Here is a 22,987-nt window from a genome sequence, read left to right as displayed (position 1 = left end):
CCTTGAGAGTATAAGTCACAGACCTTAACCATTAGGCTGCAGTGACGCTGTATAAAATACCTTCAAAACAGATATATGACATGTAAACCGAAAACCCAACATGTATAAGGAGGGGAGTTTTTACTCTGTGGGGTAATACATACTTAAAAATAGACCTGACTGAACAGAATCAATGGGAATTGAATATGTAACCTTGAGTGTAAGAGTCTCAGACCTTAACCATTAGGCCACAGTGAATCTGTATAACATACCTTCAAAACAGATATATGACATGCATTGAACATGTAACCTTGAGAGTAAGAGTCTCAGACATTAACCATTAGGCCACATTGACACTGTATAAAATTCCTTCAAAACAGATATATGACATTCAAACCGAAAACCCAACATATATAATGAGAGGAGGTTTTACTCTGTGGGGTAATACATACTTAAAAAGAGATCTAACTCAACAGAATCAATGGGAATTGAACATTTAACCTTGAGAGTAAGAGTCTCAGACCTTAACCATTTGGCCACAGTAACTCTGTATAAAATACCATCAAAACAGATATATGACATGCAAACAGAAAACCCCACATATATAATGAGGCGTTTTTTCTCTGTGGGGTAATACATACTTAAAAAGAGATATAACTGAACTGAATCAATGGGAATCGAACAGGTAACCTTGAGAGTAAGAGTCTCAGACGTTAACCATTAGGTCAGAGTGACTCTGTATAAAACACCTTCAAAACAGATATATCACATGTAAACCGAAAACCCAACATATATAAAGAGGAGTTTTTGCTCTGGTGGGTAATACATACTTATAAAGAGATCAAACTGAAGATAATCAATGGGACTTGAACATGTAACCTTGTGACTAAGAGTCTCAGACCATAACCATTAGGCCACAGTGACTCTGTATAAAATACCATCGAAACAGATATATGACATGTAAACCGAAAACCCAACGTATATAATTAGATGAGTTTTTGCTCTGTGGGATAATACATACTTATAAAGAGATCAAACTGAAAAGAATCAATGGGAATTGAATATGTAACCTTGAGAGTAAGAGTCTCAGACCTTAAATATTTGGCCATGGTGACTCTGTATAAAATACCTTCAAAACAGGTATATCATATGCAAACCGAAAACCCAACATATATAATGAGAGGAGTTTTTTTCTCTGTGGGGTAATACATACTTAAAAAGAGATCTAACCAAACAGAATCAATGAGAGTTGAACATGTAACCTTGAGAGTAAGAGTCTCAGACCTTAACCAGTAGACCACAGTGAATCTGTATAACATAACTTCAAAACAGATATATGACATGCAAACCGAAAACTCAACATATATAAAGAGAGGAGTTTTTACTCTGTGGGGTAATACACACTTAAAAAGAGATCTAATTGAACAGAATCAATGGGAAATGAACATGTAACCTTGAAAGTAAGAGTCTCAGACCTTAACCATTCTGCCACAATGACTCTGAATAAAATACCTTCAAAACAGATATATGACATGCAAACGGAAATCCCAACATATATATTGAGAGGAGTTTTTACTCTGTGGGGTAATACATACTTAAAAAGAGAGCTAACTGAACAGAATCAATGGGAATTAAACATGTAACCTTGAGAGTAATAGTCTTAGACCAAAAAAATTGGAGGTTCTTCCTGCGCACTTCTAAAATTGCTGCACAGCCATCAATATCAGAACAAGGAATACTTTACCGGTCGTAACATCCTAGGACTCTATGCATATTCAAATGCCATGATGTATAGTACACTGTCGTCTCTCTGCCCGACACCACGTAAGATTAGTGAAATCTAGTCCAACGTATCCAATAGAAATTGTTGTCTGCCTTTGGCATAATAGAAGTCACGTGCCATATTGCTCCAGTTGATACCTGAAGAACGAAATTTCTACCAGTTTGCTAATAGTTTCCCTACTCGGTACAAATACGACTACACTGTACCTTAGTTGGGCGAAGTCCTGATGAAGGTGGTTCATCCCCTGCTATCCCACCGAAACGCGCGTAGACCACGTGCGCCCTGACCTATCTAGGTTCTGTTTTTCATAACCTATCATTGGAGATGTCTTGTCATTCTGATACTCCCTACACCTCCAAAGGATAAGTGTGAAGTATGAATGTGAGTGTACTTGAGTTATGAATGTGGTCTTGAATATTGATTGTCTTATTGCTGAGTAGGGTTCTGATGTCTTACAGATTTTGTATAAATTTTAAAAAATTGAGGTATATATGGACTTGAATAGAAAATGGTTCATTACATGCTAGAAAATAATGAAAATTGATGTATAATAAAAATGACATTGCGAAATGAATAAAAAGAATATATTTTTATAAAAAAAAAAGTCTCTGTAAATTTGATCTAACATGCAAAGCGACTAGGCTCCTTATTAGTGGTCAGCCCATGCATTAATTATATTTTGAACAAAAGTTATATAGGTCAGAGAGGAGTGTCTTTGTATATTTCTGTTTATTTCCCCTCAAACTCCTTGACCTTAATTATTTGTGAGGGGGTCCCTTTATTTACAAGTATAGTCTTAGACCTTAACCATTCAGCCACAGTGACTGTAAAAAATACCTTCAAAACAGATATATGACATGCAAACCGAAAACCCAACATATGTAATGAGAGGAGTTTTTACTCTGTGGGATAATACATACTTAAAAAGATATATAATTGAACAGAATCTATGGGAATTGATCATGTAACCTTGAGAGTAAGAGATTCAGACCTTAACCATTAGGCCACAGTGACTCTGTATAAAATATTTTCAAAACAGATATATGACATGCAAACCGAAAACCCAACTCTATAACGAGAGGAGTTTTTACTCTGTGGGGTAATACATACTTAAAAAGAGATCTAACTGAATAGAATCAATGGAAATTGAACATGTAACCTTGAGAGTTAGAGTCTCAGACCTTAACCATTCAGCCAGAGTGACTCTGTATAAAATACCTTCAAAACAGATATATGAGGCGGGGACGGGTCCCTTTCCTCCTCCGGGGTCTTTTCGTAGAATGGGGTTAGTTGGGCGACAGGCACACTGCAAGTTGGGGGGGTTTTTTGGCCCGCAGGGGTGCAGGGTGGGGGGAGTTGGGTTTGGGTGGGGGTGGGGGGGAAGGAGGGGTTGTTTTGCTGTGTGTTTTCTGTTTGCAGGGCGAGGTATTGATTTTTGTTCAACTTCGGGAACTGTGCTGCTTGCTGGGGGACCTTTGATCTATTGGAGGGGATGGGGGGGGACGGGTTGAGGCTGATGTCATGGAACGTCAATGGGTTGGGGGACCGTATCAAACGGGGTGTAGTACTGCAGTATTTGCGTCGTCTGACTCCTGATGTGGTGTTTATCCAGGAGACGCATCTGGTTGGTAATGTCTGCCATGCAATGAACAGGGGGGGATACCGCCTCGTGGCTCATTCTGGTTTCACAACTGGTTCCAGGGGGGTGGGCATTCTCCTGCGATCCTCACTTCCGTTGGAGATCACCAGGGTAGTCTCAGATGACAGAGGGCGCTATGTGTGTCTGACTGGGAGGTGGGAGGGGCATCCCCTTGCCCTGGTCTCAGTTTACGTCCCCCCGGGCCTCCAGAACTCCACCTTCGCGGACTTGGGTCGAATGCTGCTTGAACTTCCGGACAGTCTTTTGCTTATGGGCGGGGACTTTAATTCGGTGGTTTCGGGTGACCTGGATCGTCACCCACCCAGGGCCCTCCCCGCTGCCCAGGCATGGCTAGGTGGGCTGTTGGAGACCTTTGGCCTGGTGGATAGTTGGCGATTAATGCATCCGACCCAATGTCAGTACACCTTTCACTCTGGGGCGCATGGGAGTCTTTCTAGGTTAGACTATTTCCTTATGCCCGCGGCGCAGACTGGTCGAATTCGAGAGGTCAGGCACCTGGCGAGGGGTATCTCCGATCATTCCCCGCTCTGGCTGCTCTTTGACACCGAGTCGCGGTCTGCAGGGCGGATCGCTCCCATTAACCCGTGGTACCTGCGAGACCCTACGACTCGCGACAGCCTGGTTAAGGCTATGGACCAATACTTCCTTGAAAACGAGGGGTCGGTGTCGTCTGCAATGTCCCTGTGGGAAGCCTTTAAAACCGTAATCCGCGGACACGCCCTCTCCCAGATAGTGGTGGCTAAGAAGCTCAAGAGTGAGGCAGTGGTGAAGCTGGAGACTGACATCTCGGGGCTGGAGTCGGCCTTGGAGGCGGGTGTCACTCCGGACGGGCTCCATGCCCTCAGCCTGAAACAGTTTGAATACAGGTCTTTTGTCACTGACGCTGCCAAAACTATGTATAGGGAGCAGCAGGGTCGATTGTATGACGCCGGGGACAAGGCGGGAAAGTTGATTGCGTGGCTGGACAAGAAGGAGAGAGTGAATCGTGTGGTCCCGGAGCTGCGTGTCTCGGATGGAGTGTGTGTGACTGAGCCTGGTGAGATTGTGGAATGTTTCGCCGACCACCTCCGGGCCGTGTACTCCCCGGTGACTGATAGGGATGAGGAAGACTCTTGCCTTCTACTGAGGGATATTGCTTTGCCCGGCCTGTCCGTCGAGGACCGTGAGCAGCTGGACGCCCCCTTGTCGGTAGATGAAATAGCAACTGCGATTCGATCCCTTCGCTCGGGCAAGGCTATGGGCCCCAACGGTCTACCTATCGAATTATATAAGTTGCGCCCGGATAAACTCGCGCCCTTCCTCCGTCGTATGTTTCAGGAGTCCCTTGAGGCAGGTTCCCTTCCTGCCGACCAGCGACTGGCCACGATAGTCGTGATCCCCAAGGAAGGTAAGCCGCGGGACCGCTGTGCCTCCTACAGGCCTATCTCACTGCTAAACGCAGAGCCTAAAATCCTGGCTAAAGTCCTTGTCAATCGTTTGTTGAGCGTCATCTGCGATCTGATTCATCCTGATCAATGCGGCTTCATCCCGCATCGCAACACCGCCCTTAACTTGCGGCGTCTTCACGGCGCCCTCGCCAGGGCGGAGTACCTCTCCGAACCGGCCGTGCTGGTTTCTTTGGACGCCACGATGGCCTTTGATACCATCGAGTGGCCATTCCTCTGGGCTGTCTTGACCAAATTCGGCTTTGGGGAGGGATTTCTTGGCTGGGTGAAGCTTCTCTACACGGGACCCATGGCTCAGGTGGTGGTTAATGGGCGAGTCTCTCGGCCCTTCGCTCTCGGTAGGGGTACGAGGCAGGGGTGCCCGTTGTCCCCTCTGCTCTTTGCTCTCGCCCTGGAGCCACTCGCTGCTTGGCTCCGCTGGGAGCCCTCGATCAGGGGGATCCGGTGGGCCCCGGGCTTCGAGGATCGGGTCTCGTTATATGCGGACGATATTCTCCTGTATCTTACCTCACCGCGGCAGTCGCTTAACGTTCTCTTTGATGTTCTGACTTCCTATGGGAGAAATTCGGGTCTAACGATTAACTGGTCTAAATCCTGTGTCTATCCTATCTCCGGTGGCCCTCCTCTCTTGCCGCCTCGGCTTCCGATCCAATTATCTCTGTCCGGCTTTAAATACCTGGGGATATACGTCTCGTTGGACCCGGTGGCTCGCTATGAGCAAAATCTCCTGCTTCCACTTCGGCGTTTGAGGGAAGACACGGCTCGGTGGTGTAGGCTGCCCTTGTCCCCGCTGGGTCGGGCAGCACTGTTTAAAATGATGTCCCTTCCCAGATTCCTCTATGCACTTCAGAACTCCTTCGATGTCATTCCAGTGGCCTACTTTCGGGAGGTGGAGAGCCTGCAGAGGAGACTGGTGTGGGATGGACGGGCGCGTATCGCCCTGGCCAAGCTTACTCTCCCCTGGTACGACGGGGGCATCGCGCTTCCCGACATTCGCAGGTATTATTGGGCCTCACAGTTATCGGCCATTAACCATGCCACGTATGCGCCTGGCTTGAATCCGGCGTATGAGATGGATAAATTCTTGCTTCCCGGCGGGAATTATAACAGGGCGCTTTACTCCCGCTCGGCTGGACGGACCCTGACGGGCCCTACTAAGATTGCGGTACGGATCTGGAAGGCGGCCAATGTAGCCATGGGCTGGAGTGAGCGACTAACATGTGCTACTCCTTTATTTGCCTCCGACCGACTGGGAAGCCTCTGGACAACGAAAGGGTTTGACCGTTGGGACACGATTGGTATTAGTAGAGTGGGAGACGTATGGACGAAGGGCGCGGTTAAGACCTTCGCGGCGCTCCAGAGCGAATACGAACTCACGGATAGGGAGTTCTTCCGATACGCCCAGGTTCGGCATGCCCTGCTCTCGGTCTTTGGGGAGGGGACCAAGATCCCTGCCTCTTCGCCCCTCGAGGACCGCATACTCGATGGTCATGTCCCCGACAGTACTATCTCTTTAATTTACAAAAAACTTATTAATAATCGGGCTGACCTCTTGGTGCGCCTTCGGGAGATGTGGACGGGGGATGGGGTGGAATTAGACGACGAGGACTGGCAGTCCGCACTGTCGTCCCCCAAGGAAGTAGCCATTCCAGCCCGTCTCCGCCTGGTCCAACTAAAGATTCTCCACCGGGTGTATGTGACTGGTCCCCGTTTGGTCTCGATGGGATTTTCTGAAGATGGGCTCTGTAAGCGGGGATGTGGGCTCAGTGCCACCTTTCTCCATATCCTTTGGGAGTGCCGCGAGGTGGCGGAATACTGGCGTCGGGTTCATGGGGTCATGGGACAAGTCACCGGAGTTGCGCTGCTGCCGGAGGTGCGTCGCTGTGTCCTGAATGTGTGGGAGCCCAATGATTATAACGCGGCTCAGACTCGGTGGGCGGCCCTGGGGAACATGATTGCCAAGAGGGATATAGCGCAGCTTTGGGGCTCCCAGCGGCCTCCCACCGTGTCAGTATGGAAGGAGAACATGGACTGGTGTATGTTCAGGGAGAAGACTGTGTATGTGGCCCGTGGTAAACCCGGGGCATGGGGTAGAATCTGGGGGCAATGGAACGCGTATCGTGGGGGTATCTGTACGCCCCCCCTAGTGGACACCGATATTGCCTTGTCCCCCTGACCCTTGATGGTTCCTTGCAACTTTTTGTAATAATCGAATATAGATGTTCCTCTCCCGTGACCCCCCCCCGACCTATCAGTGTTCCTTCCTCTTGATAGCTATTTGAAGGTCCGAAGTAGAGTCCCCCGGATGTAGCCTGACCCACGCTTTTTGCCCTTATGCCTCGCCTTTTGTTTTTAGTTGTTATTTATGTTAAACTTATGTCTCCTGCTTCCTTCGAACTATCCGGAGCCATTTACGGGGCTGGGCCCCAGGAGTCGACTACTGCCGTAACTAATGTATGATCCTTTCTGAATCTAGCGGCCGGCCCTGGTGGTTGTAGGCCCATGCTTGTAACCGATTTATTGTTCAATAAAAATTAAAAAAAAAAAAAAAAAAAAAAAAACAGATATATGACATGCAAACCGAAAACCCAACATATATAATGAGAGGAGTTTTTACTCTGTGGGGTAATACATACTTAAAAAGAGATCTATTTCAACAGAATCAAAGGGAATTGAACTTGTAACCTTGAGAGTAAGAATCTCAGATATTAACCATTAGGCCACAGTGACACTGAACGTAATGCCTTCAAAAGAGATATATGACATGCAAACCGAAAACCCAACATATATAATGAGAGGAGTTTTTACTCTGTGGGGTAATACACACTTAAAATAAGATCTAACTGAACAGAATCAATGGGAATTGAACATGTAACCTTGAGAGTAAGATTCTCAGACCTAAACCATTCGGCCAGAATGACTCTGTATAAAATATGTTCAAAACAGATATATGACATGTAAACCGAAAACCCAACTTATATAATGAGAGGAGTTTTTACTCTGTGGGGTAATACATACTTAAAAAGAGATCTAACTGAACAGAATCAATGGGAATGGAATATGTAACCTTGAGAGTAAAAGTCTCAGACCTTAAACATTAGGCCACAGAGACTCTGTATATAATACTTCAAAACAGGTATATGACATGCAAACTGAAAACCCAACATATATAATGAGAGGAGTTTTTACTCTGTGAGGTAATACATACTTAAAAACAGAGCAAACTAAACAGAATCAATGGGAATTAAACATTTAAACTTGAGAGAAAGAGTCTCAGACCTTAACCATTCAGCCACAGTGACTGTATAAAATACCTTCAAAACAGAAATATGACATTTAAACCGAAAACCCAACATATATAATGAGAGGAGTTTTTGCTCTGTGGGGTATTACATACTTAAAAAAAATCTAACTAAACAGAAGCAATGGGAATTGAACAATTTACCTTGAGAGTAAGAGTCTCAAACCTTACCCATTAGGCCACAGTGACTCTGCATAAATTACTTCAAAACAGGTATATGACATTCAAACTGAAAATCCAACATATATAATGAGAGGAGTTTTTACGCTGTGAGGTAATACATACTTAAAAAGAGATTTTTTACACAAAGATATCCCGGCACTCCGGAGTTACGTTTGTTATTCTTATTGGTTATTAGCCAAAGAAACGGAGAACAAAATATTGATAATGAAAAACTGGCTACGGAACAGATTAGGTCCTCACAGAAATGTATGACAAAAAATAATTTAATTCGAAATTTCACAAAAAAGGAAAGTCGTAATCATAAACACAGATCAGAACTCCCTAATACATTTGGTTCTAGTTGTTAGTTCGTGGAAAGGAGACTTATATTCTCCAAATCTTGATCCAAATGGATGACAGCCGACACGTGTTTCGTCACATATAGTGACTTCCTCAGGGCTTTGATTATAAGTCTGGAAACGATTTGAGTATCAATCATGCAATTAAGCTTCTGCCAGACGGAATATTGATTGTTAGATTTTTCAAAAACGCGCTCAGGGGTGCAAAAAGAATCTAAAAAAAGATCCGTAATTATTGCCCTTGTAGTGGTTTAGAAAGGCTGTTTATGTCACAAGGAAAGGTCCTGATATCTGTACCACTTGTGTTGAGGAATAACGAGTCTCCACCAATAATTTATATTGTTTAGGAAAGATCGGCCATGGGTAAAGTATCCATAATAGTTGCCCTTGTAATCGTTTAGAAAAGTTGTTTATATCACAATGGATGGTCCTGGTGTCTGTGCAGCTTATTTTGAAGAGAAACGAGTCTCCACCAATAGTTTCTATTATTTAGGAATGGTGGACCATATTGCAATTTGTTATCACCCAGGTTATTCGGCTATGCTATTTCTAATAGATACATACTTAAAAAGAGATCTAACTGAATAGAATCAATGGGAATTCAAAATGTAACCTTCAGAGTAAGAGTCTCAGACCTTAACCATTAGGCCACAGTGACTCTGTATAAAATACCTTCAAAGCAGATATATGACATGCAAACTGAAAACCCAACATATATAATGAGAGGAGTTTTTACTCTGTGGGGTAATACATACTTAAAAAGAGATCTAACTGAACAGAATCAATGGGAATTTAACATATAACCTTGAGAGTACGAGTTTCAGACATTAACCATTCGGCCACAGTGACTGTATAAAATACCTTCAAAACAGATATATGACATGCAAACAGAAAACCCCACATATATAATGAGGCATTTTTTCTCTGTGGGGTAATACATACTTAAAAAGAGATATAACTGAACTGAATCAATGGGAATTGAACAGGTAACCTTGAGAGTAAGAGTCTCAGACGTTAACCATTAGGTCAGAGTGACTCTGTATAAAACACCTTCAAAACAGATATATGACATGTAAACCGAAAACCCAACATATATAAAGAGGAGTTTTTGCTCTGGTGGGTAATACATACTTATAAAGAGATCAAACTGAAGATAATCAATGGGACTTGAACATGTAACCTTGTGACTACGAGTCTCAGACCATAACCATTAGGCCACAGTGACTCTGTATAAAATACCATCGAAACAGATATATGACATGTAAACCGAAAACCCAACATATATAATTAGATGAGTTTTTGCTCTGTGGGATAATACATACTTATAAAGAGATCAAACTGAAAAGAATCAATGGGAATTGAATATGTAACCTTGAGAGTAAGAGTCTCAGACCTTAAATATTTGGCCATGGTGACTCTGTATAAAATACCTTCAAAACAGGTATATCATATGCAAACCGAAAACCCAACATATATAATGAGAGGAGTTTTTTTCTCTGTGGGGTAATACATACTTAAAAAGAGATCTAATCAAACAGAATCAATGAGAGTTGAACATGTAACCTTGAGAGTAAGAGTCTCAGACCTTAACCAGTAGGCCACAGTGAATCTGTATAACATAACTTCAAAACAGATATATGACATGCAAACCGAAAACTCAACATATATAAAGAGAGGAGTTTTTACTCTGTGGGGTAATACACACTTAAAAAGAGATCTAATTGAACAGAATCAATGGGAAATGAACATGTAACCTTGAAAGTAAGAGTCTCAGACCTTAACCATTCTGCCACAATGACTCTGAATAAAATGCCTTCAAAACAGATATATGACATGCAAACGGAAATCCCAACATATATAATGAGAGGAGTTTTTACTCTGTGGGGTAATACATACTTAAAAAGAGAGCTAACTGAACAGAATCAATGGGAATTAAACATGTAACCTTGAGAGTAATAGTCTTAGACCAAAAAAATTGGAGGTTCTTCCTGCGCACTTCTAAAATTGCTGCACAGCCATCAATATCAGAACAAGGAATACTTTACCGGTCGTAACATCCTAGGACTCTATGCATATTCAAATGCCATGATGTATAGTACACTGTCGTCTCTCTGCCCGACACCACGTAAGATTAGTGAAATCTAGTCCAACGTATCCAATAGAAATTGTTGTCTGCCTTTGGCATAATAGAAGTCACGTGCCATATTGCTCCAGTTGATACCTGAAGAACGAAATTTCTACCAGTTTGCTAATAGTTTCCCTACTCGGTACAAATACGACTACACTGTACCTTAGTTGGGCGAAGTCCTGATGAAGGTGGTTCATCCCCTGCTATCCCACCGAAACGCGCGTAGACCACGTGCGCCCTGACCTATCTAGGTTCTGTTTTTCATAACCTATCATTGGAGATGTCTTGTCATTCTGATACTCCCTACACCTCCAAAGGATAAGTGTGAAGTATGAATGTGAGTGTACTTGAGTTATGAATGTGGTCTTGAATATTGATTGTCTTATTGCTGAGTAGGGTTCTGATGTCTTACAGATTTTGTATAAATTTTAAAAAATTGAGGTATATATGGACTTGAATAGAAAATGATTCATTACATGCTAGAAAATAATGAAAATTGATGTATAATAAAAATGACATTGCGAAATGAATAAAAAGAATATATTTTTATAAAAAAAAAAAAAGTCTCTGTAAATTTGATCTAACATGCAAAGCGACTAGGCTCCTTATTAGTGGTCAGCCCATGCATTAATTATATTTTGAACAAAAGTTATATAGGTCAGAGAGGAGTGTCTTTGTATATTTCTGTTTATTTCCCCTCAAACTCCTTGACCTTAATTATTTGTGAGGGGGTCCCTTTATTTACAAGTATAGTCTTAGACCTTAACCATTCAGCCACAGTGACTGTAAAAAATACCTTCAAAACAGATATATGACATGCAAACCGAAAACCCAACATATATAATGAGAGGAGTTTTTACTCTGTGGGATGATACATACTTAAAAAGATATATAATTGAACAGAATCTATGGGAATTGATCATGTAACCTTGAGAGTAAGAGATTCAGACCTTAACCATTAGGCCACAGTGACTCTGTATAAAATATTTTCAAAACAGATATATGACATGCAAACCGAAAACCCAACTCTATAACGAGAGGAGTTTTTACTCTGTGGGGTAATACATACTTAAAAAGAGATCTAACTGAATAGAATCAATGGAAATTGAACATGTAACCTTGAGAGTTAGAGTCTCAGACCTTAACCATTCAGCCAGAGTGACTCTGTATAAAATACCTTCAAAACAGATATATGACATGCAAACCGAAAACCCAACATATATAATGAGAGGAGTTTTTACTCTGTGGGGTAATACATACTTAAAAAGAGATCTAATTCAACAGAATCAAAGGGAATTGAACTTGTACCCTTGAGAGTAAGAATCTCAGATATTAACCATTAGGCCACAGTGACACTGAACGTAATGCCTTCAAAAGAGATATATGACATGCAAACCGAAAACCCAACATATATAATGAGAGGAGTTTTTACTCTGTGGGGTAATACACACTTAAAATAAGATCTAACTGAACAAAATCAATGGGAATTGAACATGTAACCTTGAGAGTAAGATTCTCAGACCTAAACCATTCGGCCAGAATGACTCTGTATAAAATATGTTCAAAACAGATATATGACATGTAAACCGAAAACCCAACTTATATAATGAGAGGAGTTTTTACTCTGTGGGGTAATACATACTTAAAAAGAGATCTAACTGAACAGAATCAATGGGAATGGAATATGTAACCTTGAGAGTAAAAGTCTCAGACCTTAAACATTAGGCCACAGAGACTCTGTATATAATACTTCAAAACAGGTATATGACATGCAAACTGAAAACCCAACATATATAATGAGAGGAGTTTTTACTCTGTGAGGTAATCCATACTTAAAAACAGAGCAAACTAAACAGAATCAATGGGAATTAAACATTTAAACTTGAGAGAAAGAGTCTCAGACCTTAACCATTCAGCCACAGTGACTGTATAAAATACCTTCAAAACAGAAATATGACATTTAAACCGAAAACCCAACATATATAATGAGAGGAGTTTCTACTCTGTGGGGTATTACATACTTAAAAAAAATCTAACTAAACAGAAGCAATGGGAATTGAACAATTTACCTTGAGAGTAAGAGTCTCAAACCTTACCCATTAGGCCACAGTGACTCTGCATAAATTACTTCAAAACAGGTATATGACATTCAAACTGAAAATCCAACATATATAATGAGAGGAGTTTTTACGCTGTGAGGTAATACATACTTAAAAAGAGATTTTTTACACAAAGATATCCCGGCACTCCAGAGTTACGTTTGTTATTCTTATTGGTTATTAGCCAAAGAAACGGAGAACAAAATATTGATAATGAAAAACTGGCTACGGAACAGATTAGGACCTCACAGAAATGTATGACAAAAAATAATTTAATTCGAAATTTTACAAAAAAGGAAAGTCGTAATCATAAACACAGATCAGAACTCCCTAGTACATTTGGTTCTAGTTGTTAGTTCGTGGAAAGGAGACTTATATTCTCCAAATCTTGATCCAAATGGATGACAGCCGACACGTGTTTCGTCACATATAGTGACTTCCTCAGGGCTTTGATTATAAGTCTGGAAACGATTTGAGTATCAATCATGCAATTAAGCTTCTGCCAGACGGAATATTGATTGTTAGATTTTTCAAAAACGCGCTCAGGGGTGCAAAAAGAATCTAAAAAAAGATCCGTAAATATTGCCCTTGTAGTGGTTTAGAAAGGCTGTTTATGTCACAAGGAAAGGTCCTGATATCTGTACCACTTGTGTTGAGGAATAACGAGTCTCCACCAATAATTTCTATTGTTTAGGAAAGATCGGCCATGGGTAAAGTATCCATAATAGTTGCCCTTGTAATCGTTTAGAAAAGTTGTTTATATCACAATGGATGGTCCTGGTGTCTGTGCAGCTTATTTTGAAGAGAAACGAGTCTCCACCAATAGTTTCTATTATTTAGGAATGGTGGACCATATTGCAATTTGTTATCACCACGGCTATTCGGCTATGCTATTTCTAATAGATACATACTTAAAAAGAGATCTAACTGAATAGAATCAATGGGAATTCAAAATGTAACCTTCAGAGTAAGAGTCTCAGACCTTAACCATTAGGCCACAGTGACTCTGTATAAAATACCTTCAAAGCAGATATATGACATGCAAACTGAAAACCCAACATATATAATGAGAGGAGTTTTTACTCTGTGGGGTAATACATACTTAAAAAGAGATCTAACTGAACAGAATCAATGGGAATTTAACATATAACCTTGAGAGTACGAGTTTAAGACCTTAACCATTAGGCCACAGTGACTCTGTATAAAATACCTTCAAAACAGATATATGACATGTAAACCGAAAAATCAACATATATAATGAGAGGAGTTTTTACTTCGTGAGGTAATACATATTTAAAAGGAGATCTAACTGAACATAATCTATGGGAATTGATCATGTAACCTTGAGAATAAGAGTCTCAGACCTTAACCATTATGCCACAGTGACTATGTATAAAATACCTTCAAAAGAGATATATGACATGCAAACCAAAAACCCAACATATGTAAATAGTGGGGTTTTTACTCTGTGGGGTAATACACACTTAAAAAGAGATTTAACTCAACAGAATCAATGGGAATTGAATATGCAACCTTGAGAGCAAGAGTCTCAGACCTTAATCATTAGGCCACAGTGACTCATTATAAAACACCTTCAAAACAGATATATGACATGCAAAACCGAAAACCCAACATATATAATGAAAGGAATTTTAACTATGTGGGGTAATACATACTTAAAAAGAGACCTAACTGAACAGAATCAATGGGAATTGAACATGTAACCTTGAGAGTAAGAGTCTCAGACCTTAACCATTAGGCCACAGTGACTATTTATACAATATCTTCAAAACAGATATATGACATGCAAACCGAAAACCGATCAAATACATATAATGAGAGGAGTTTTTACTCTGTGGGGTAATACATCCTTAAAAAGATATTTAACTGAACAGAATCAATGGGAATTGAATATGTAACCTTGAGAGTACAAGCCTCAGACCTTAACCATTAGGCCACAGAGACTCTGTATAAAATTCTTCAAAACAGGTATATGACATGCCAACTGAAAACCCAACATATATAATTACAGGAGTTTTTACTCTGTGAGGTAATACACACTTATAAAGAGATCAAACTGAACAGAATCAATGGGAATTGAATATGTAACCTTGGGAGTAAGAGTCCAGACCTTAACTATTCGGCCAGAGTGACTCTGTATAAAATGTCTTCAAAACAGATATATGACATGCAAACCGAAAACCTAACACTTATAATGAGAGGAGTTTTTAATCTGTGGGGAAATACATACATAAAAAAGGGCTCTTACTGAACAGAATCAATGGGAATTGAACATCTAACCTTGAGAGTAAAAGTCTCAGACCTTAACCATTAGGCCACAGAGACCCTGTATAAAATACTTCAAAACAGGTATATGACATGCAAACTGAAAACCCAACATATATAATGAGACGAGTTTTTACTCTTTGAGGTAATACGTACTTAAAAGGAGATCTAACTGAAAAGAATCAAAAGAATTGAAAATGTAACCTTGAGAATAGGAGTCTCAGACCTTAACATTAGGCCAAAGTGACTCTGTATAAAATACCTTTAAAACAGATATATGACTTGCAAACCAAAAACCCAGCATATATAATGAGAGGAGTATTTACTCTGTGGGCTAATACATACTTAAAAAGAGATCTAATTGAACAAATTCTATGGGAATTGATCGTGTAACCTTGAGAGTAAGAGTCTCAGACATAAACCATCCAGCCACAGTGACTCTGTATTAAATACCTTCAAAACAGATATATGACATGAAAACCGAAAACCCAACATATATAATGAGAGGAGTTATTACTCTGTGGGGTAATACATTCTTAAACAGCGATCAAACTGACCAGCATCAATGGGAATTGAACATGTAACTTTGAGAATAAGAGTCTTAGACCTGAACCATTAGGCCACAGTGAATCTACACAAAATACCTTCAAAACAGATATATGACATGCAAACCGAAAACCCAACATATATAATGAGTGGAGTTATTACATTCTTAAACAGAGATCAAACTGACCAGCATCAACGGGGATTGAACATGTAACCTTGATAATAAGAGACTTAGACATGAACCATTAGGCCACAGTGAATCTGTATAACATACCTTCAAAACAGATATATGACATGCAAACCGAAAACCCAACATATATAAAGAGAGGAGTTTTTACTCTGTGGGGTAATACACACTTAAAATGAGATCTAACTGAACAGAATCAATGGGAATTGAATATGTAACCTTGAGAGTAAAAGTCTCAGACCTTAACCATTAGGCCACAGAGACTCTGTATAAAATACTTCAAAACAGGTATATGACATGCAAACTGAAAACCCGACATATATAATGAGAGGAATTTTAACTCTGTGGGGTAATACATACTTAAAAAGAGATCTAACTAAACAGAATCAATAGGAATTGAACATGTAACTTTGAGATTAAGAGTCTCAGACCATAACCATTAGGCTGCAGTGACTCTGTGTAAAATACCTTCAAAACAGATATATGACATGTAAACCGAAAACCCAACATATATAATGAGAGGAGTTTTTACTCTGTGGGGTAATACACACTTAAAAAAATCAACAGGAAGTGAACATGTAACCTTGAGAGTATAAGTCGCAGACCTTAACCATTAGGCTGCAGTGACTCTGTATAAAATACCTTCAAAACAGATATATGACATGTAAACCGAAAACCCAACATGTATAATGAGGGGAGTTTTTACTCTGTGGGGTAATACATACTTAAAAAGAGACCTAACTGAACAGAATCAATGGGAATTGAATATGTAACCTCGAGTGTAAGAGTCTTAGACCTTCACTCTTGCCGAATGGGTAAGGTCTGAGACTCTTACTCTCAAGGGTAAATGTTCAATTCCCATTGATTCTTCTCAGTTATATCTCAATTTAGTATGTATTACCCCACAGAGTAAAAACGCCTCAGGGAATCGTTGAAAACAGAAAACTGAACAATGGTAAGATTGACATTTTAATCAGAGCGACACGGCCCAAGATTGACAATGGTAATTTATTCCAACGAGAAAGCATTAAGGCAACTTTCTGAAGAAGGGGTTCAAAATTAAGTTTGAAAAGGTCTTTAACAGAGGCTGTAAAGAAAACCCCTAGATATCTTTTGGGCTTATTATTAACACAACTCCTTAAGTCCGGGTGTAATTCAGGTTTATGGTTACCACAGATCAATATTTCTGTCTTTTTTTTATTGATACGATATCCCCGAAAGTCTCAAATCCCTCAAAGAGTTGAAAAACCGAAACTTGAGACTGCACATCGGATTTAATAAGAAGCATAATATCGTCAGCGTAAAGTTTAATTTTTGACATTGATGGAATCGGAGGCAAAATCTCAGTGCATTGCCGAATTGCAATTGCGAGGGGTTCAATAAAAAAGGCAAAAAGAATAGGTGATAGAGGGCAGCCCTGACGTGTACCCCGATTAACTAACACGGAACCCACTTTAGATGAATTAATGATAATATTGGCTTTAGCACCCGTGTAGAGATTGCGAATAAAATTGATAATAATTAATGGGATGTGAAAATATTGCAAAATAATAAAAAGAGTTTCCCAGACCACCAAGTCAAAAGCTTTTTCCGCATCAAATAACATAATTAAAGCTGGTATCGCCTGTGTCTGAAAATAATCCAGGGCTTCCGAAAGAAAATGAGTATTAGTCATCAATTGTCTGCCAGCAATAAACCCATTTTGATCTTCATGAATCAAATCAGGGGCAATATGGTTAAACCGAATAGCTAGTAATTTAGTGAGAATCTTATAGTCCGAATTTAGAAGGGTAATAGGGCGGTATGAATTAGGGTCCTTGGCGTCCTTCCCCTTCTTCAGAAAGCTGACCACCGTTCCCTCGCAAAACGAATCTGGAATAGAGTCTCCTGCGAGCATTGAGTTGATGAGTTTTATGAAAAGATCAGAGAAAGCGGGAAAAAAAACTTAAAAAAATTCAGCAGGTAGGCCATCTGGGCCGGGGGCTTTTCCTGATGGGAGTTCTTTTACTACCGATAGTACTTCTAGTAAGGAAAATTCGCTAACCATATTAGATTGCTCAGATTCAGAAAGAGAAGGAATCACCTCCCTTTCCAGAAATGCTTTCAATTTGAAATGATCGATTTCATGCTGATAACTATATATTTTTTGATAATGAGAATGCATTATCTTACCTATCCCCTCAGAATCAGTCACATATTGGTCAGTGACCGGGCAGATTAGACCAGAGATTAAATTAGAGGCGGCTTGTTCTTTGGCCTGCCAGGCCAGAAATCTGCCTGTGAAATTACTTTCTTCATAGATTTTCTGATTATGAGAGCAGAAAAACGCCTCTCCTTGCTCGAATAAATATGAACGGAATTCGCGTTTAGCTTCATCCAGTTGATCTTTAATATTTCTAGAAGAATTTTGTTGACGTAGCACGCTTAGAGCCTGAATACAATGTTCAAGAGCGTTTTTTGAAGCCCTAGCGGCAATAGACGTGGCAGCGTCTTTTGTAATTATGAGTCCGCGAATAAACGCTTTTAAAGCATCCCAAATAATACTAAGGGGGGCGGTGCCAGTATTACGAACTATAAATTCTGCAATCAAATCTTTAAGTTCAGAGACCCATATCTCATCGTTGAGATATAATTTATTAAAAACCCATCTTTTGGAGGACCTTACAATATCCCCCAAAATAAATTCCCTAATGAGCATAGCGTGATCTGAGAATACATTATGAACCGTGTTAGAATAACCTAACCTGAGATTACGTGAAGCTAGGACAAAGTCAATGCGAGATGAAGACTTGAATCGACACGACCAGCAAGTATATTCTTTTTTAGAGGGATTTTCTAGACGCCAATGATCAGAAAGATCTAAAAGTCTTTTATAATTAGAGATGGTCTGAAAAGTTTTAGGTTTAAGTTGTTTTTTTTGTTGGGATGATGAATCCAAATTAGGATTCATTAAAACGTTGAAATCGCCAGCGATCACAATATCCCCAGACACAGTCAAAAAGATTGAAACATCTCTTCAAAAACAATGGAATCATCATTTAATGGACCATAGCAACTAAGAAAGATAAAAGGGCGCGGTCTATTTTTAACTCTACAAGAGACCCAACACCAACGCCCTGAGCCCCCATATATATAATGAGAGGAGTTTTTACTCTGTGGGGTAAAACATACTTAAAAAGAGACCTAGCTGAATTGAATCAGTGGGAATTGAACGTGCAATTTTGAGAGTAAGAGTCTCAGCCCTTAACCATTAGGCCAAAGTGACTCTGTATAAAATGCCCTCAAAACAGATATATGACATGCAAACCGAAAACCCAACATATATAATGAGAGGAGTTTTTACTCTGAGGGGTAATACATATTAAAAAGAGATCTAACTAAACAGAACCAATGGGAATTGATCATGTAACCTTGAGAGAAAGAGTTTCAGACCTTAACCATTAGGCCACAGTGACTCTGTATAAAATACCTTCAAAACAGATATATGACATGTAAACCGAAAACCCAACATATATAATGAGAGGAGTTTTTACTCTGTGGGGTAATACACACTTAAAAAAATCAACGGGAATTGAACAAGTAACCTTGAGAGTATAAGTCTCAGAGCTTAAACATTAGGCTGCAGTGACTCTGTATAAAATACCTTCAAAACAGATATATGACATGTAAACCGAAACCCCAACATGTATAATGAGGGGAGTTTTTACTCTGTGGGGTAATACATACTTAAAAAGAGACCTAATTGAACAGAATCAATGGGAATTGAATATGTAACCTTGAGAGTAAAGGTCTCAGACCTTAACCATTAGGCCACAGAGACTCTGTATAAAATTCTTCAAAACAGGTATATGACATGCAAACTGAAAACCCAACATATATAATGAGAGGAGTTTTTACTCTGTGAGGTAATACATACTTAAAAGGAGATCTAACTGAACAAAAGTGATTTGAACATGTAAGCTTAAGAGTAAGAGTCTCAGACCTTAACCATTAGGCCACAGTGACTCTGTGCAAAATACCTTCATAACAGATATATGACATGCAAACCGAAAACCCAACATATATAATGAGAGGAGATTTTACTCTGTGGGGTAATACATACTTAAAAGGAGATTTAACTGAACAGAATAAATGTGATATGAACATGCAACCTTGAGAGTAAGAGTCTCAGATCTTAACCATTAGGCCACAGTACCGCTGTATAAAATACCTTCAGAACAGATATATGACAATCAAACCGAATACCCAACAAATATAATGAGCAGAGTTTCTCGTTCTGTGGGTAAATTCATACTTTAAATGAGCTCTTACTGAACAGAATCTATGGGAATTGAACATGTAACCTTGAGAGTAAGAGTCTCAGACCTTAACCATTAGGCCACAGTGACTCTGTGCAAAATACCTTCATAACAGATATATGACATGCAAACCGAAAACCCCACATATATAATGAGTGGCGTTTTTACTCTGTGGGGCAATACATACTTAAAAAGAGATATAACTGCACAGAATCAATGGGAATTGAACATGTAACCTTGAGAGGAAGAGTCTCAGACCTTAACCATTAGGTCAGAGTGACTCTGTATAAAACACCTTCAAAACAGATATATGACATGCAAACAGAAAACCCAACATATATAATGAGAGGAGTTTTAACTCTGTGGGGTCATACACCCTTATAAAGAGATCTAACTCAACAGAATCAATGGGATTTGAACATGTAACTTTGAGAGTAAGAGTCTCAGACATTAACAATTAGGCCACAGTGACTCTGTATAAGATACCATCAAAAGAGAGATATGACATGTAAACCGAAAACTCAACCTATATAATGAGAGGATTTTTTACTCTGTGGGGTAATACATACTTAAAAGGAGATCTAACTGAAGAGAATCAATGGGAATTGAACATGTAACTTTGAGAGTAAGAGTCTCAGACATTAACCATTCGGCCACAGTGACTCTGTATAAAATACCATCAAAACAGATATTTGACATGCCAACCGAAAACCCAACATATATAATAAGAGGCGTTTTTACTCTGTGGGGTAATACATACTTAAAAAGAGATCTAACTCAAAAGAATCAATGGGAATTGAACATGTAACCGTGAGAGTAAGAGTCTCAGACATTAGCCATTAGGCCACAGTGACTCTGTATAAAATTCCTTCAAAACAGATATATGACATTCAAACTGAAAACCCAACATATATAATGAGAGGAGTTTTTACTCTGTGGGGTAATACATACTTAAAAAGAGATCTAACTCAACAGAATCAATGGGAATTGAACATTTAACCTTGAGAGTAAGAGTCTCAGACCTTAACCATTTGGCCACAGTAACTCTGTATAAAATACCATCAAAACAGATATATGACATGCAAACAGAAAACCCCACATATATAATGAGGCGTTTTTTCTCTGTGGGGTAATACATACTTAAAAAGAGATATAACTGAACTGAATCAATGGGAATTGAACAGGTAACCTTGAGAGTAAGAGTATCAGACCTTAACCATTAGGTCAGAGTGACTCTGTATAAAACACCTTCAAAACAGATATATGACATGCAAACAGAAAACCCAACATATATAATGAGAGGAGTTTTTACTCTGTGGGGTAATACACACTTAAAAAGAGATCAAACTGAACAGAATCACTGGGAATTGAACACGCAACCTTGAGGGTAAAAGTCTCAGAACTCAACCATTCGGCCAGAGTGATTCTGTATAACATACCATCAAAACAGAGATATGATATGTAAACCGAAAACTCAACATATATAATGAGAGGAGTTTTTACTCTGTGGGGTAATACATACTTAAAAGGAGAGCTAACTGAACAGAATCATTGGGAATTAAACATGTAACCTTGAGAGTAAGAGTCTCAGACATTAACCATTCAGCCACTCTGACTCTGTATAAAATATCTTCAAAACAGATATATGACATGTAAACCGAAAACCCAACATATATAAAGAGGGGTTTTTGCTCTGGTGGGTAATACATACTTATAAAGAGATCTAACTGAAGATAATCAATGGGACTTGAACATGAAACTTTGTGACTAAGAGTCTCAGACCATAACCATTAGGCCAGAGTGACTCTGTAGAAAATACCATCGAAACAGATATATGACATGTAAACCGAAAACCCAACATATATAATTAGATGAGTTTTTGCTCTGTGGGATAATACATACTTATAAAGAGATCAAACTGAAAAGAATCAATGGGAATTGAATATGTAACCTTGAGAGTAAGAGTCTCAGACCTTAAATATTTGGCCATGGTGACTCTGTATAAAATAACATCAAAACAGGTATATCACATGCAAACCGAAAACCCAACATATATAATGAGAGGAGTTTTTTTCTCTGTGGGGTAATACAAACTTAAAAAGAGATCTAAACAAACAGAATCAATGAAAGTTGAACATGTAACCTTGAGAGTAAGAGTCTCGGACCTTAACCATTAGGCCACAGTGAATCTGTATAACATACCTTCAAAACAGATATATGACATGCAAACCGAAAACTGAACATTTATAAAGAGAGGAGTTTTTACTCTCTGGGGTAATACACACTTAAAAAGAGATCTAATTGAACAGAATTAAAGGTAAATGAACATGTAACCTTGAAAGTAGGAGTCTCAGACCTTAACCATTTTGCCACAATGACTCTGAATAAAATACCTTCAAAACAGATATATGACATGCAAACCAAAATCCAACATATATAATGAGAGGAGTTTTTACTCTGTGGGGTAATACATACTTAAAAAGAGAGCTAACTGAACAGAATCAATGGGAATTAAACATGTAACCTTGAGAGTAATAGTCTTAGACCTTAACCATTCAGCCACAGTGACTGTAAAAAATACCTTCAAAACAGATATCTGACATGCAAACCGAAAACCCAACATATATAATGAGAGGAGTTTTTACTCTGTGGGCTAATACATACTTAAAAAGAGATATAATTGAACAGAATCTATGGGAATTGATCATGTAACCTTGAGAGTAAGAGACTCAGACCTTAACCATTAGGCCACAG

Source organism: Triturus cristatus, chromosome 11, assembly GCF_964204655.1.
Source record: "Triturus cristatus chromosome 11, aTriCri1.1, whole genome shotgun sequence".
Taxonomy (NCBI): Eukaryota; Metazoa; Chordata; class Amphibia; order Caudata; family Salamandridae; genus Triturus; species Triturus cristatus.
The sequence above is the reverse complement of the archived record's forward strand: the minus strand, read 5'-3'. Positions refer to the sequence as shown.